At 32.4% G+C, this 10,354-nt stretch overlaps 2 pseudogenes; both read right to left on the reverse strand.

Annotated features, from left to right (window-relative positions):
• Positions 1–3,337: 3,337 nt before the first annotated feature.
• Positions 3,338–3,744, reverse strand: LOC121391821 (annotated as a pseudogene).
• A 1,908-nt stretch (positions 3,745–5,652) lies between these two features.
• Positions 5,653–9,988, reverse strand: LOC121391820 (annotated as a pseudogene).
• Positions 9,989–10,354: the final 366 nt, after the last annotated feature.

Consider the following 10,354-nt stretch of genomic DNA (forward strand, 5'->3'; position numbering starts at 1 on the left):
GAGATGTGGGTATTAATTGTATTACACATTGTTTCAGAATGTAATTACTGCCACTATTGGAGGAGTCACCAACACCAAACGACAGCCTATTAACAGATGTTACTCTGAATAAAGAAAAGAAAAGAATTTGCTATCATAACAGCTGCTGAAATATAGCCAAATACCTGAGAATTATCTTATTAAAGATACCATGAAAGTGTAGACCACTCAGTTGATAAAAGAACATTGCAAGCTGATTGTGAAATCTTTTCTGTCTCTCCACCTGAAAGTAAACATAGCTGGAGGAAAAAGGAGGAGCGAGAGAGAGAGAGAGAGGAGAGGGAGAGAGGAGAGCGGGAAGAGGAGAGATGAGAGAGAGAGAGAGGAGAGAGAGGAGGGAGAGAGAGAGAGAGAGAGAGAGAGAGAGAGAGAGAGAGGATGAGAGAGAGAGAGAGAAGAAGAGAGAGAGAGAGAGAAGAGAGAGAGAGAGAGAAAAGAAACGATGAGGTCTACAAACTTTCATACACTTACTAGATTACATAACAATTGAGTATTATTATTACATTTATTATTATTATATTATAAGCCCTTTATATCTTATCAAAGTTTTGATTGGCTCAAAACACTAAACATCATTAATAATTATATAACATGAGAAATCCAACAGTTTCCAAAAACCAATGTAACCAGTAAAGCACATATTACCTGAGTGATTCTTTGAAAAAAACGCTGAAGCGATTGTAAATTTCATCATTCAATGATGTATCAGCTCTCTGTATAAAACATGATTATAAAATCTGTTTATATTATATATTAATATTAAACTTTTTTCAAGACAAGAAGCAATACAAATTCAATAAAAACGCAATAAGATTGTACACTTTCTCCTTCTGCTGATGTAGGTGAGTAATCCTGTAAGGAGAGAGAGAGGAATATGAGTTGTGTTCTCATAATACAAATATTAATATAAACAATACAATGAGAAGACTCCTTATATATATATCGTTTAATAGTAAATTAATTAGTTGATGTTTTTTTGCCTCAACTAATGAATAAATAAAATAATACAAAACTACCAGAGTATAAAATTGATCATAAAAGGGAACAATTACTTATAATTATTCATATAATTATATAGAACATCTGTTATACTAAAATCAGTGCCAAAAGCTCATTACAAGATATCATACAACTATTGCCGTATGCTAATAGTAAAGAGATTTACAATTAATAGATTATCAAATCATACGTGACCTTCAATAAATATATATATTTGAGAGAGAGAGAGAGAGAAAAGAGATAATAAGACAAAAATTATCCTTAGAGAGACAAAACAAAAGTTTCTACATAAACTACACACACAGTGGCCTGAGGGATGTGGCCAGGTAACATATGTGTTTTTTATAGCTTTTATCTAAAACTAGTACACCTGCATGATAGGGAAGGCTAGAAGCCTTTTTAAATCAAAATTAACAGGTGGAACTTGACTGGTGAGTCCCATCAATATTAAGTTCAATCTAATACTGTCACAGCACCTTGTTGAGGTTTTCTAATACACTGGAGAGTCCATTGATGACAGCTGCAAATTCATAATTACTTAGGTCTAGCACAGAGGCTACAGTTTCTTCTAGTAACTGGTCATTGCAAGATCCAAGGGATTAGGAAGATGGGGGGTAACTAGAGAGAGAGGGTGAAATAAAGAGAAGGAGAAAGAAAGAGAGAGAGAGAGTGAGAGAGGAGAGTGTGAGAGAGAGAAAGAGAGAGTAGTGAGTAAAAGTACACTTACTTCCATCAATTGACATATTAGACAACACCCACAGTTTATTTTACAACAATACACACACATGCACACACGCACACACACGCACACATATCATGAAGACATCAATAATTCTCTATAATATTAACTAATACTTTATGGAGGAGTCATAAGAACAACATACTATATATATAATATATACTATTTCCAAATTACAAAAAATAAACAAAACTAATGGACTTGAAATGAATATAAACTTAAGTAACCACTAAATGAGATTTTTTAAAAGAATACACAACATCTTATTAAACAACTATTATGATTATTAATACAGGTGACAAAAACTCAATTGAAGGAAACTTTAGATAAAAACTGTCTACCAACAGTGCATACTAGTACATTACAAGTCTGTGATCACAGGTTGTCTATCAGGAAACTGATATGTACTGAAAGTTTCATAAATAACCTCTATATAGTGACAATGGATGCAATTTTATGTGTAAATGAATCAATGCAAGTGTGCTTTTAAAGTACTGTAGTATTAATACAGTTATTAGCACAATCACATTATAAACAATGATGTACTAATGTGATAAAAGACTTTATGTATGTGAGAGCGAGAAAGAGAGAGAGAGAGAGAGACGAGAGAGAGAGAGAGATAGTAGAGAGAGAGGGGGGGGGGGGGAGGAGTTCACTAACCAGATTGGCCAGTCTCCTGATAACAGCATCAATTCCACTCAGATGAACTGGTCATTATCCTTTCCACCTTACTTTAATACACTAGCTCTATTTACAATATCTTTTAACAGCTACTAAACTCCCTTCCCTGATTTTAAGGATAGAGTAACAATAAAACATGTTAAAATTAATGTTTACTGTTCCCTCTGCATGTGATAGCACACAGTGGTATTGCTGATATATTATATATATATATAAATGCTTTGATACTAAACAACTATATAGTTCCCAAAAAGAGACATAATAGTGTGTATTTACAATGTTATTATATATATATTAATTAAGCATACCTCTTTGTTAAACTAGCTAAAATTTCAGGGTCATTTTGTTCTCTCTGCTTTGTAGGGGACAGCGTAATTTTTTCTTTTGGAATAATGAATAATGAGCCCTGGGACGTATCTACTCTTGGAAGCTACTACACTTATATTCCCATGTGTTGCTTAAGGTAACTCGCTTCACATAGAGAGCAGAAGAGAAGTCCCGGTAGCTATATAATTATTGAATAGTGTTTACACACCCACTATAGGGTGGAGCTATTATTATTAATAATTGGAGCTTAGTCAGTCAATTTCTTCAAAGTTGCATTTTTTTGTTAAGATATTATTAATAGCTTAATTAAAGGAAGTGAGCTAGTTAAAGTAAAACTAATTAAAATAACTACTTAATCAAAAACTTTATTATTCTTCATGCCATTGAGGAGCCATTGTAATAACTCTCATGACACTTATTTAATTAATTTAATTCATGAATTCAGTTTAAATCTCTTTGATGATAAAGATATCACAGGTTAAAATCATTTGTTAATATGGTGGTTCTGAAAAGAACCGGTTAGAAGGAAAAAAAAAAAGAAAAAGAAAGAGTTTAAGCTCTCTCTCCCCGGATACGGCGAGCCAGTTGGATATCCTTGGCATGATGGTACCCTCTTGGCATGAATGGCACACAAGTTGGTGTCCTCAAAAAGTCCAACAAGGTAAGCCTCACTGGCCTCTTGGAGGGCAGCTACAGCAGAGCTCTGGAATCGAGATCAGTTTTGAAGTCTGAGCAATCTCTCGTACCAACCTTTGGAAAGGTAATTTACGGATGAGAAGTTCAGTGGACTTCTGTAACGACGGATCTCACGGAGAGCAACAGTACCAGGCCTGTAACGATGGGGTTTCTTGACACCACCAGTAAGCAGGAGCACTCTTACGAGCAGCTTTGGTTGCTAGTTGTTTTCCGGGGAGCTTTTCCTCCTGTAGATTACGGGCTGTTTGTTTGGTACGGGCCATTGTTAGTTTTAAAATAGTTTGAGAGCTTATAAAGATGAAACGAAGACCTGGAGACAAGAGATTTGGATCTAAAGAATGAAGTGGTAGGGCCCTTTTTTATACCCTCGTGTCTACCCGCGCTAGATTTGAACGTTCACATCTGGTTGGTTTAATACGTAAACAACATTATAAGGCTCACATTGATACATAGCTACAGTTTAATGGGCATGAAATATATAATCAGCTAGTGATCCTCTAGATCAACTAAGAGAGCTTTATTTAGAAGCACAACAAGCTCCTCCTTGAACAAATTTACGTCTTGAAGGTTCGCTGCCCTTTTGGAGCATCATGCAGGCTGCTAAAATCAAGAATTAAAGCAGCCCGAACGAATTGTCTTTTTGAGTTGAACTATTGTTCCCATGTAGGGACAATGCATGAATGAAACGGCTAATGACAACTTTTCAAATGAAGCTGTCCATACGTATACTATATATATTTTCACAGCTCGATATATAGAAAACTACATATTAACTGCAAATGTTTAAGTAAAATCCATTACTAAGTACTTTAACATATGTAAAAAATTAACCAGGGTTTTTAAATAAAATCATAATCGATTATATCACTCATACTTGAAAACTTAGTTTCTGTGTGTTTCTCTACTTTAGGAAGATGGTGTTGGTTTTTTGCTACAACATTGCATTGAATAAATTCTATCTTTCAATTCTAGGTGGTTCACAATATTGTTACACACAACCTGAACCATCAGATGATAAGGTTATTTAAATTCAGATCAGCATGCTAATGTTTTACTAAAAGTAGAAAATGAAATGTTATCTTTTTGAAAACTAAAACTAAATTATCTTAAAATACACTTAACCATTTTTATTATTATATTTGTAGGAACCAACTAATATATGGTTTCTAACATTTCATATTGTGGACGCCATATCTGTCCATGCCATTCATGGATGGAGTGAAAACAAGTAGGTTCTTGAACTAATGCAACATGTTAGTTACTTTTACATATTACCCATATCTCTATAACATGCTCAGTAATGTTAGATGAATATTATTACAAAAATAGAGCGTTATAATTATGGTACCAGCTGTGAGATCATTACACAGTGTGGAAATGTAATCACTTATATTGTGGCAATGAATTTTATATAATGTTCTTTTTTCCATTTTCATAATGTATTTGATATACAAGTTCTGTTAACATTCTTATAATAATTCTATACAATTAAATGATGTTATTATGTAGTTGATTCAATTACATAACTCTATTAAAATATTTTAGTAACTTTTTAAACCAGAAAAGCATTTCTATACATATTATTACACAACTAACAAGCCACTAACACTCAAGTACATAACATTTACTTACTTCCTCAATACTAGTAACAATAGAGATAAGAGTAGGTACTATTACAGTAAACATTACACTGTCCTTTAATTATATTAGTATATTAAGGTGTTGACATGTTTAATATGTCCTCTAGTAATTACTAGTACTATAATATAATAATAAATATAATATTACTATACTAATATAATATAATGATATAATATAATAAAATAATACTATAATAAACCATATAATAATATAATATAATAATAATTATAATGACTTTTATTTTTGACTGTCACTCATGTTTTATTTCCTGATCACCATAGAAACAAGGAGGACGCTGTATCTTATTGTATGGTCAAGCCATTTTATTGGCTTCTGGACCTCAACAGGATAAAGTAGACATTGTAGTAATGGCAATATTATTTATTTTATTACAATGCTAATACTATAACATGTAGTTTGTTGTACATGAATCTTCATGACTAGTACTCCTCATTGTTGAAACTTGATGTCTTGTGTCAATCTGTCTTTCTATATCTAGCTGTTTAGACTGGCTACGATGTATAGGTAGCCTACCCTGTCCAGGACAATTCTAAATATTCTAAATTACGAAATTTTTCTAAGTAAATCTCATATTGTCACTGTAATTCTGATTCCAATCTCTCGTACTCATCCATATAAGCAGGTCTTACATTTGCAAGACTTTGTAATCGTTTTTTTTTTCTTTCCAGTTCTTGTCTCTTTTTTTTTCAATTTTTACTTCTAAGCTAGCCTCATCAGAAGCTGCATTGTCCATTCTCTGATTCATACGTTGTATTTCTGCATTTACAGCTGCTATACTGTTCTCAATACCTCTTTCAATCTCGTCTATGTCGACAGATCGTGATATAGCACTGAGTCTGTCATACCTCTGAATTAACCAAGTAAGAATTTCAGCTACAAGAGAGAAATTAGGCTATCTAAAGTTCTCCATTGATATCAGCCTTGGATAGCCTAAAGTGTGCATCATCTCTGTGAAGTTTCTAATTTCTCTGTAAGACATTTCTGAAGAATCGTTGAGAGCCCATAAAGATGAAAACGAAGATCTGGAGACGAGAGATTTGCTGATTTGGATCTAAAGAATGATGTGGTAGGGCCCTATTTTTATACCCTCTTGTCTACCCGTGCTAATTTTGAACGTTCACACCTGGTTGGTGTGAACATTATAAGGATCACATGATACATAGCTAACAGTTTTAATGGGCATGAATAAATAATCAGCTAGTGATCCTCTAGATTAACTAAGAGTAGAAGCACAACAAGCTCCTCCTTTGAACAAATTTACATCTTGCAAGGGTTGCTGCCCTTTTGGAGCATCATGCAGGCTGCTAAAAATCAAGAATTAAGCAGCCCGAACGAATTGTCTTTTGAGTTGAAACTATTGTGCCCATGTAGGGACAATGCATGAATGAAACAGCTAATGGCAACTTTTTCAAATGAAGCTGTCCATACGTACCATACGTATACTATATATTTCACAGCTAGATATATAGAAAACTACATATTAACTGCAAATGTTTAAGTAAATTCCATTACTAAGTACTTTAACAATATGTAAAAAATTAACCAGGGTTTTTAAATAAAATCATAATCGATTATATCACTCATACTTTGTTCCTGTATGTTTCTCTATTTTAGGAAGATGTGTTGGTTTTTGCTACAATAGTGCAATTGCATTGAAATAATTCTATCTTTCAGTTGTAGGTGGTTCACAATATTGTTACACACAACCTGAACCATCAGATGATAAGGTTATTTAAAACATTTAAATTCAATCAGCATGCTAATGTTTTACTAAAAGTAGAAAGCGAAATGTTATCTTTTTTAAAACTAAACTAAATTATCTTAAAATACACTTAACCATTTTTATTATTATATTTGTAAGAACCAACTAATATATGGTTTCTAACATTTCATATTGTGGACGCCCATATCTGTCCATGCCATTCATGGATGGAGTGAAATACAAGTAGGTTCTTGAACTAATGCAAATGTTAACTTACTTTTACATATTACCCATATCTCTATAACATGCTCAGTAATGTTAGATGAATATTATTACAAATAGAGCGTTATAATTATGGTACCAGCTGTGAGATCATTACACAGTGCGGAAATGTAATGTTCTTCTATTTTTCACAATGTATTTGATATACAAGTTCTGTTAACATTCTTATAATAATTTCTATATAATTAATTAATGTTAATTACGTAGTTGATTCAATTACATAACTCTATTAAAATATTTTAGTAACTTTTAAACCAGAAAAGCATTCTATATATATTATTACACAACTAACAAGCCACTAACACTCAAGTATATAACATTTACTTTACTTATTCCATCAATACTAGTAACAATGGAGATAAGAGTAGGTTCTTTACATTAAACATCTCACTGTCTTTAATTGTATTAGTATATTAAGGTGTCGACATGTTGTCATATTAATATGTCCTCTAGTAATTACTAGTACTACTATACTAATATTATATAATAATTATAAAAATAATAATACTATAATAATACAATATAATAATATAATATAATAATATAATAAAATAATATACTATAATAATAACAATATAATAATATAATATAATAATATAATAAAATAATAATACTATAATAATACAATATAATAATATAATAAAATAATACTAAATAATAATATAATATAATAATAATTATAATGATTTTACTGTCACTCATGTTTTATTTCCTGATCACCATAGAAACAAGGAGGACGTCGTATCTTATTATACGGTCAAGCCATTTTATTGGCTTCTGGACCTCAACAGGATAAAGTAAGACATTGGACTGTGTAAATTGATTTCGTGCTCAATCTACATTGTATTAATTTATATCAAATATAAATTTAACAAAATACTTGGATTGATTGTTTAAACTGTAAAGATCTGAAATTTATGGAAATATATTTATATACAGATGTAGTATATTTAATTCATTTATTTTAATAGTTATATTATTATTATACTTGAATTGTTAAACTGTAAAGACCTGAAAGTTTTGTGGAAATACATATATACAGATGTAGTATATTTAATTGATTTTATTTGACATGAATGTAATTGACCAAACATCATGTTCCTATAAATTATATTTTAGCATTATAGCCTTATGGTTTTTGGATGATACAAGAAGTATTTTCACAAACTAAGCCAGACACTGGCAGACAGTTCAGTAATATAAAGAAGCTGTTTAGCGTTTAGCAATGTTTACTCAGTTAATGATGGAATACAACTTTTTTACTACACACAAGGTGGAAGATATAGATATTAGAAAGAGAAAGGATGGTAAAAGAATTAATTGATTGTACCCAACTAAGACCACATGTAACAAACTATGTCTTTAATAGCATAATTGACATAGTAGAAATAGATATGTGGGAGTTGACATTGTCCTTTCCTCCATTTCTTTCCTTTCATTGTTCTCACTCTGGACAGCTTCACTTTGCCCATTTTATATAATTTTACACTACATGTGGGTACTAACTTATTTAGAATTACGGACGTAAACATTCTTAATTTTGCATTAAAATGTAATGTGGAAAAATAATATACCTCCATACATTGTAAAATATTGGAACAAGTGAAGTTTCATTTCTAGTAAAGTTTCTCCTTGCTGTTCTTGTCTGTCCGTCTCAACCTTTTGTGATCTTGCTTGCTCTTCTGTGTCAATATTTGATAGTTGACATGGTAGGAATAGATGGTAAAATAAAATAACTCTAAAAGTCTCCATCAGAGTCAATCTCTTCATTAGTCCTCTCTCCACAAACTCTCCTTCCTCCTCTTCTTGTAGATCACCCAACATTTCTTCACCATTTTCTACTCCCAGAACTAAGAGAAGCACTGCCTTCATCACTGGCAATTCCTTCTCCAGTCATATTTCCAACAAACCGAGTCTTTGCTTGCTCTTCTGTGTCATTTTGTATAACAGCATCGTTTAGAGTTTTATCATTTTCTTGTTGAACTTGAAGTTTCATTTCTACTAAAGTATGTTCTTGCTGTTCTTGTCTGTCTTGCTCAACCTGTTTGTGATCTTCAAGTTGTAATTCTAAATACACTAAATTACGAAATTTATCCACAAAAAACCTCATATTGTCTCTGCAATTTTGATTCTAATCTTTCATACTCGTACATATAAGCAGGTCTTACATTTGCAAGACTTTGTAATCGTTTTTTTTTCTTTCCAGTTCTTGGTCTCTTTTTTCAATTTTTACTTCTAAGCTAGCCTCGTCAGAAGCTGCATTGTCCATTCTCTGATTCAACGTTGTATTTCTGCATTTACCGCTGCTATACTGTTCTCAATACCTCTTTCAATCTCGTCTATGTCGACAGATCGTGATATAGCACTGAGTCTTGCCTCTCTCAAGCCACTTCTTGGATTAAAAGTTTGTATAAATTAGCCCGTTTGTGGTGACTAGTTGGCAAACACGCCTTTAGATCTGTGCTTTTACTTATCAGTTGATTATGGACTGAAGTAGACTCTGATTCATCTTCCTGTTTTTATCTTCATTTGAACGCATAGCTGAGTACAGAACTGAGGTGATCTTCAGAAGTTCTTTGACAGCATAGCCATCTGCACCATAGAGTTTCTTTGTGTTCAATTTTATATGTGCTTTTTGTTGCCATTAATTGGGCAGCTGACTTGATAAAGATGACTCGATCCTGTTCTGTCTCTATATTTGTTACTATATCTGCTGATGGGTCATACCTCTGAATTAACCAAGTAAGAATTTCAGCTACAAGAGAGAAATTAGGCTGTCTAAAGTTCTCCATTGATATCAGCCTTGGGTAGCCTAAAGTGTTCATCATCTCTGTGAAGTTTCTAACTTCTCTGTAAGACATTTCTGAAGAATCGTTGAGAGCTTATAAAGATGAAAACGAAGACCTGGATACGAGAGATTTGGATCTAAACTTTCTTAGTTTCTAAAGTAAAGAATGAAGTGGTAGGGCCCTATTTTTATACCCTCTTGTCTACCCGCGCTAATTTTGAACGTTCACACCTGGTTGGTGTGAACATTATAAGGATCACATGATACATAGCTAACAGTTTAATGGATATGAATATTATAATCAGCTAGTGATCCTCTAGATCAACTAAAGAAGCTTTATTTAGAAGCATAACAAGCTCCTCCTTGAACAAATTTACATCTTGCAAGGTTCGCTACCCTTTAGGAGCATCATGCAGACTGCTAAAATCAAGAATTAAGC

Source organism: Gigantopelta aegis, unplaced genomic scaffold (genome assembly GCF_016097555.1).
Source record: "Gigantopelta aegis isolate Gae_Host unplaced genomic scaffold, Gae_host_genome ctg2988_pilon_pilon, whole genome shotgun sequence".
NCBI lineage: Eukaryota > Metazoa > Mollusca > Gastropoda > Neomphalida > Peltospiridae > Gigantopelta > Gigantopelta aegis.